Genomic DNA, 7887 nt, shown 5'->3' on the forward strand with positions numbered 1-7887 from the left:
CAGGAATGAGATGCACAGAGTAAAAAAAAACTGCGACGAAAAATCGCCACTTTGGCCGATAAGCCAACACGCAGAGAATTCACAGCGCTAGGCTACGCAGACAACCGACGCAGACGACGGTTCTAATTCAAAACGAGCGGAGTCGTAATGGTTGCAGCGGTTCACGCGAGGACGAAGAAAGCCACGCAGCGGAGTCGGCGGCGCCGTCAATGCGAGGGGAATATTTAGGTGCAAGGGAGAAGTTCTCCTCCCAGCTTTTTCTTTCCTCCTTTCGCCCCCGCTTGGGAGAATTAGACGGGACGGAAGTGCCGCTGACTTTCCGCGGCCTGCTTATACTAGTTCTGCGATATTTGCGTCGCCAAAGTTAATCATCGTTTTGGCAAGCAAGCGGGCCAAAACGGAAGTTGCGACGTGCGGCGCTAAGCAAAAAAGTAAAAGCGCTAATGCGTCAGTTGCGACGTGTCAGTGGGCGAGGCACGTGGAGGAGGGCCAGTCTTTGCGCATGCTAAAATGTTTAAAGGAGGAGGAAAGCCGCGAATGCACCGATATTCAAATTTTCATTGCAAATAACTCTGCTTCCAAATGCCGCATTTCAAACATTCTTGCGGGGAGGTGATCTTGTATCGACATTCTTTCACATACTAGGCATAGGGAAACTGTATTTAGAGCCTCTTTAAGGGAAACCAAGGGGCGAATAAAACAGAGCTTTGACTGGCCAAGTAGTGTTAACGGCAAGTTGCGTGAACACTCGTGCTTCACGCAGATGCCGAGTGGAGGTTGTAAGATGGCGCGTACCAGCAAGCTATGGTCGTATCAGAGGCTCGGGGAGATGGTAGATGTAATCGTTGATGCAGACGGGACGTTCGGCGATGTATACTGCGTCCCTAAATCTGCCGAACTGGCAGCGCCGCTGAGGGGAAAAACAAGGAAAAATATTCCTGAAAGCACGTCTAAGCGACTCAGACCGGCACCCTGTGAAGCCGTGGCTCTCGCGACGCGGGATATTCTTAAGCCGTTTTGGCTGCGCAAAGACGCATCAGCGTTTGCGGCGGATCCGTGTCTCAGCGTGCGGGCTCCGAGCGACCAACCACGTTCGCGCGTCACAGTTTCTATCTGACGCAGGTGCAATACCCAACCATAGAAACAGGCGTTTACAGTGACATGGGGGATGGGGAAGTGAACCTGAGGCTGTTCGGCGCTCAGGACACGGTGTTGTCCGACAGGATGATAGCCCCCTCTCCTTTTCTTAGTCTGACCACACCTCATGGAGCGAAGCTTCCGCGTTGGGCGCTTGCCCTTGATAGAATCGGAGGACCCGGGGCTATATAGGGACGATTTATGGCCGATTGCTCGGGCATAACACCCTGCAGAGGTGTATCCTGTTGATAAACACCGGAAAGGGAACGCTCACGGTAACGCTGACGCGCTGTCTAGGTGGCTGAACGATCACTGGGAGGCAGACAGCAATGACTGCGCTGGGGGCAGGTAAGAGAGGACATGTGTATCAGCGGACAAGTGCAGTGAATTAATTGTGCGGTGACAGTGACGCAAAACTGCGGTGAACTCTGCACGAACGTGCCGCGCGCCTGAGTTTTAGTATGTGTCTTTTCTTCTGCATGTATCAAACGTGGCAGTGTTCATATGTCATATGTTTTCATGTCATGTATGCTGGCTTACGTGTGTATGCGGTGCTGTAATGAATGTTCACTCGTTGGTCGTTTCCACTTCAACTCACCCTGAGGGTGTATCGTTTTGTGACTGATACCGACTACTTGTTTGTTGCTCCAAAGGTGCCATTTGGTCCACTTGTAGAGTATTGAGATGGGCGTGTAAGGAATCGGTAGATATGTTCGGCTTCATTAGGACCACCCGCTCCTTATTTGGTCACTTGTTCAAGTCAAGCTGCAGCTGGGTCCCATTTACCTTTGGGTAGCAGTCGGGAAGAAACGCCAAGAGGTAGCAGGGTCCAGCCTAATGAAACCTAGAAAAAGAGGGAAAGTAGTCCCATCCTCCGAGGACTTTGCGGTCGCGCTCGAAGATGCGGGGACACGCAGTTTGTTATCGCCGCTGCTCCGCGCGGAGGCTCTTTTTTTTTCTAAAAGAGCGTTACGAGCTGTATACATACGCCGATGACCCCTTGGTACGCCGACTGCACTCATCGCCAGGAGGCACAAACGACTCTTTTGGAAGGGCGGCATACCCTTTGTAGTGATGTCGGCACCTCGGCAATGGGAGATTCTCCTCCACCGGGCGGGCCCCGATGCGCGCACTCGAAGCCCATATACAACAGCCGTGTTTCTCCGGAACAGAGCACCGGGACGGTAGGAATGCATCGCTCTCCGGTTTCGCATGTGTCTGCAAAGAGCGGAACTTCTCGGAAGAAACCGCCAGACTAAACATTGTTAACGGCGGGCAATGCCCCCGCAGGGAGAGGCGATGATTTCGGCTGTCTGCCGCGTGAAAGTAAAGCGTACACGAGAAACACGGCTCGTAAAACAGAGAGGGGGTGCGCTGCGCGTCGGGGGGCTACGCTCCGGCGGGGAGGGACCGGGAGTTAGAACGGAGCCGCGTCTGTGAGCAGTCGCGTGGTTTGTAGCTCCCGCGGTCGCCCGATTGCTCCGCGTATTTACGGGCAGTCATGCGCGCCTGGCCCGATTTTTAACGGCTTGCGAGCCGTGAGTGTATCGTGCGCGGTGCTACTAGTACGTTGCGGCGTACTGCGTAATAGTTAGTTATTTGTGTGTGTGTTGTATTATGTCCAAGGCAACCAAATACACGCCGGTTGTGCTGTCTTGAACGGCACCATCTGCTGAGTACCTTCTTGGAAGCCGCTCTCATCCACGAGCGGACACCCAAACACAGAAGAGAACATTACTGGCGCAGCCCCGACAGGATCGTGGACGTCACCTTGCTTTCTGCGGAAGAGGTTGACGGCGGCGACCCGGAAGAGAAGAGCAGTTGGCGGGACCGACAAGGCCAAGCATCATACGGTGCAGTGTGAACGATCGTCAGCACCTTGTTTGGAGCAGAAGCCGCCGAGGGTGATCGAGCAGCTGAAATAGCTTTCTTTCAGGTGAGTGGTCCACTTCTGCTCCTGTAATTAAGGGAACTCATCGCCAGAGTGGGCAAAATGCTAGAGTCAGGAAGGACAGAAAAACGGGGAAGAAGCACCGTTGCCTCTCAAAACTGCACGTGTGCTGGAGGCAATGTGTCGGTAGCACTAGCAATCGCGCGTGAGAAAACGCGGCAGCTCGAGCTTCTTGTGAGACTTGCAGAGATTGAGGCCGTGGAGAGGTACGACAGAGAGGCAGTTGTTTGCGAAGCGGGTAGAAAAGACGGTGCGCAAATTTTGCCGGAACTGAAGTTGCGAAAAACGGATGACGAATTCGAGGTCAGAAAACTAAACAACCCTGCAGAAGAACCATCCCCACTTCATTCTCAGGGATGGAAAATATTGCACGTGAATGCAAACTGTGAGGCTAACGCGCAGCGTATAATCTCCTCGAGTCAAGGATGCTCCCGTCTACTATTTGCGCTAGTGACAGGTAACCAATCAGAGCAACCGTACTCTGAAGTGAGCAACGCGAAAACATCGTGTAGCAGGGATATAGCAGAAACGGCAGTAGAATCGGGCCATGACATGACAGTCATAGAGGAAAACACTGTCCCCATTGCGCCTAACTCTGAAAACCACTTCACCAAGGCGCCCCCCGTTTCCCAGGGAGCTAGATCAAATTTGCTGAAATTGAATTTGACACCTGACCCGAGCGGCGAGCATTCTGGGTCGAGGGAACGCAGCAAAAATGGGACACTTTCCGGTCGTGTTCTGGCAGGCACAGAAAACGGTCTCGCATCAACCGATGACCTTCACTACAGAGCGGTGCCTGACGTACTAAGGCCAGTGGCAGAGAGGCCCAATGTTTTTCTAGAGCCGAGTAACGAGTGCAACAAGGAATTTCTTGATGGTGAGAACCATTCTGGACTCATGGAAACCTCGAGCTTTTTGCGTGAGAGTGTGCTTTTTCTATGCCGTGAAGTAAATCACAGCGGAAGTGCAGGCGATAGAGAAAGTGCAGCAGCTGCAAGCTGCAATGGGTACAAGTGCATTGAGACAGCCTCCGGAGTTTCCACTCGAAAAGCAAGGTTAATCACGCTGTTTTTCTGGTGGCGGTCACTCTGGCGTTGTGGGTTCCTGAAAGGGAAGCAGGATCGGACCACTTGCCGCCCTAGCGTTCAGTGTTGTGTTCGCGTGAGTTATCCGACTTTGTGTGTGTGCAGTGCGATAAGTAGCGCCAGACCTGCAGCGGTCCACACAAAGACACGACGAAGTGAACTTTTTACGTCTGATGTAATTTAGCTATGTAACTTGGTCGCAGTCAAGTGTTGATTTTAGCAGGGTTAAGCATGTTATACAGTTTATGCAAGTTTTAGTGTTTTTCATATATATACGTCTCATCTTTCGCTTTTCGTTATTTTACGTGCTTGGTCGCCTTTATCACTTGATGTTAAGGCCCGTAATGAGGTCCAGAAGCCCTCAACGGACTTTTTGTGGGGGCTGTAGTGATGTCGGCACCTCGGCAATGGGAGATTCTCCTCCACCGGGCGGGCCCCGATGCGCGCACTCGAAGCCCATATACAACAGCCGTGTTTCTCCGGAACAGAGCACCGGGACGGTAGGAATGCATCGCTCTCCGGTTTCGCATGTGTCTGCAAAGAGCGGAACTTCTCCGAAGAAACCGCCAGACTAAACATTGCTAACGGCGGGCAATGCCCCCGCGGGGAGAGGCGATGATTTCGGCTGTCTGCCGCGTGAAAGTAAAGCGTACACGAGAGACACGGCTCGTAAAACAGAGAGGGGGTGCGCTGCGAGTCGGGGGGCTACGCTCCGGCGGGGAGGGACCGGGAGTTAGAACGGAGCCGCGTCTGTGAGCAGTCGCGTGGTTTGAAGCTCCCGCGGTCGCCCGATTGCTCCGCGTATTTACGGGCAGTCGTGCGCGCCTGGCCCGATTTTTAACGGCTTGCGAGCCGTGAGTGTACCGTGCGCGGTACTACTAGTACGTTGCGGCGTACTGCGTAATAGTTAGTTATTTGTGTGTGTGTTGTATTATGTCCAAGGCAACCAAATACACGCCGGTTGTGCTGTCTTGAACGGCACCATCTGCTGAGTACCTTCTTGGAAGCCGCTCTCATCCACGAGCGGACACCCAAACACAGAAGAGAACATTACTCCCTTCAAAGAATAAACAATCCCAGGCTAAAGGGTGTAAAGGCACGGTCACACTAGCGGGAAAACGCGCAACGCTGGACGTTTTTTGCGCGCCGCTTCCCGCAGACGCCGGTTTTTTTCCCGCAGGCTGACTTGTTTGACGTTCCGCAGAGCGGTGAAGTCGGGAGCTACGTTTCCCGTCCCGCAGAACGGATTAGCCAATCGGAGCCGACCGCAGACCGTGACGTCAGTCCAAGATCAATGACTCTCCGGCGGCGGCTGTGCAAGTATCTCATTTATTCGTCCTCTCGAACTGAAAAAAAAAAAGGAGAGGGAGCCCGGACCAGCAAAAGCTTTGCCAGGCTTAAACCCCATTAAAAATAAATAAAAGGGAGCAGAAGCTCGAAATAGAAGGGAAAGCGCGAGAAAAGTGCGCGCTTTCCCTTCTATTCCGATTACACGTCACTACCTCTTCTCCCTCCGCTTGCCTTCGCCTCCTCTACATTCCTCGACAAACGCAGCGGGAAAGCGGGCGTAATGTGAGCGTCCTTCCGAGGAGCCGCGACGCAGCGGCGCCGTCAAAGCTGCGTCGGTGCGGGAAGTTTCCCGCTATTGTGAGCCGGGCTTAAGGCCCTCGTCCTTGACGGGAGCCCATAAATGTGACAATTAGTCGGCGCAGGCGCGCTGAGAGTGTCTCGGTGACTATTACAATCCTGGATGCCAACAATGGTAGGAGGCGGCAGCGCTTAACGGATGTCTAGACACGTGTTTAACAGTAACGGATAGGATGCGGAGCTTGGGGACGCGGTTCGGCTCTTATAAGGAGGTCCGCAACGGTGGCGACTCGGACGCCGAGAATTTTCCCGTGAAAGCAGCCGCCAAGGGCGCAAGCTTTGGGAGACGGTTGCGCACGTGGGACTGTACTTTGATGTGCTTTACTGAGTTTTACATTTTCTTTCCGAGGAGAGAGAATTTGTGTAACACTGTGAATGCATGGGGCGTGCCATGAAATCTAGTGAGTCAATCATTTCGATCTCCATTTCCTGAATTTTGTTTGTTATATGAAACGAATTTGTTGCGCCTTTTGCACTGTTTGTTTAGGGAAGTGGGTGATGAATCTTACGGAAAGGGGAAAATGTGCCACAATATTTGTAAACCAATCATGCGTGAGATAGTTGTGATTTGGTGATGAAGAACCTGGACCGGGCACCGAAGTTGGTAAAACCGGACCCCGCAGCCTGCAGAAGTTGTTCTGAGCCACATTTAGATCCCTCGGCTCTTCGGACATACCGAAGATTATTTTACATGTTATCATGCTCGTTGTTTCATCTGTTTTAAATATGTACATTCCTGTGTAGGGTCTCAGTTCATTTCCCCTTCAAGTCATGTTGTTGCCAGTTATTTGGCGACTCTATTGTCTCAGACGGTGTGGCACCCACGACAAGGGGTTGGTGCCGAAGAAAGCTAGCTATCTAAAGCGAAGAAAGAACCTGCTTTCACTATGCACTTACTGAGCTAAATTCTTGGCAGGAGGGAAGTTTCTGCTAATGAATCCGATAAAAACAAAAATAATTTACGCCGTCCAAAGTGCAAGGAATTAGTAAACCCTATTCATGTCATGTACAATAATCAGCCTACATAGGTTGTCGAGTCTGTGAAAGCACTGGGTGTGAAGTTTTCCAACTATTTAACTTGGAATCCTTACTTTCTTCCAGTAAGGATAAAATTATTGCTTTATAATGCATTAGTGCTTTCTTGTTTACAATATTGCTTTACTGTTTGTGGAACAACAGATATAACTAATCTTCGACAGTTGCTTTTGCTTCAAAAAAGGCTTTGATAGATGTATCGCAAATGTGTTTCTTACTTTTCCAATCAAACATCTTTTCATAAAGTTTGACATTCTTCCTATATTCGCGTTATAAAGTTGCAAAGTTCTCATATTCTATAATTCTCACTTAAAGTCCACCGATAATATCATTTTGCTTGCAGAACTTAAATTTCAAGTCGTTGTGACGCAATACAGAGATATTTGGTTTACACCAACGCATGAGACTATTATATGAATCAATCCCTATCTTTACCCTTTCCACTCAACTAACCAAGACAAGTCTGATATAATCCGTGCATCAAAACTCGTTATTCGCGATTCCTGTCGAGAAAAGTTTTGCATTTGAGAACTTGATTTGTCATTTCCTTTGCACCGTCGCCGTGTAGGTGCAGTGGTGCAGTGTTAAGACGCTCGACTACTGTGCCCAAGGATGCGGGATCGAATCCCGGCGGCGGCGGCCACTTTTCCATGCAGATGAAAAGCAAGGCGTCTGTGTGCTGTGCGATCTCAATGCACGTTAAAGAACGCCAGGTGGTCGAAATCGCCTGAGCCTTCCACTACGGCATCTCTCGTAGCCTGAGCCGCTTTGGGCAGTTAAATTTCATAAAACAAACCATTTCCTTTACAGTTTGTTGCGTGAGATTCATTTTGTTGCTAATGTGTGACTTTCTTGCTTGTATTGTGATGTGTATAAGTGGCATATGAATTGTAAGTTTATTGATATTTGAGGCCTGAATCTTGCATTTTGCATAGCAGTATTTCTGTCAGCGACAAGGTTGTTCTCTGTTTGAATCATTGTGACATGCGGTAAATCATTATTTTCCTCCTTCTGTAATCAATGTAATGTGGT

This window comes from Amblyomma maculatum, chromosome 3 (assembly GCF_055883805.1).
Source record: "Amblyomma maculatum isolate TAMU_Amacu chromosome 3, ASM5588380v1, whole genome shotgun sequence".
Taxonomy (NCBI): domain Eukaryota; kingdom Metazoa; phylum Arthropoda; class Arachnida; order Ixodida; family Ixodidae; genus Amblyomma; species Amblyomma maculatum.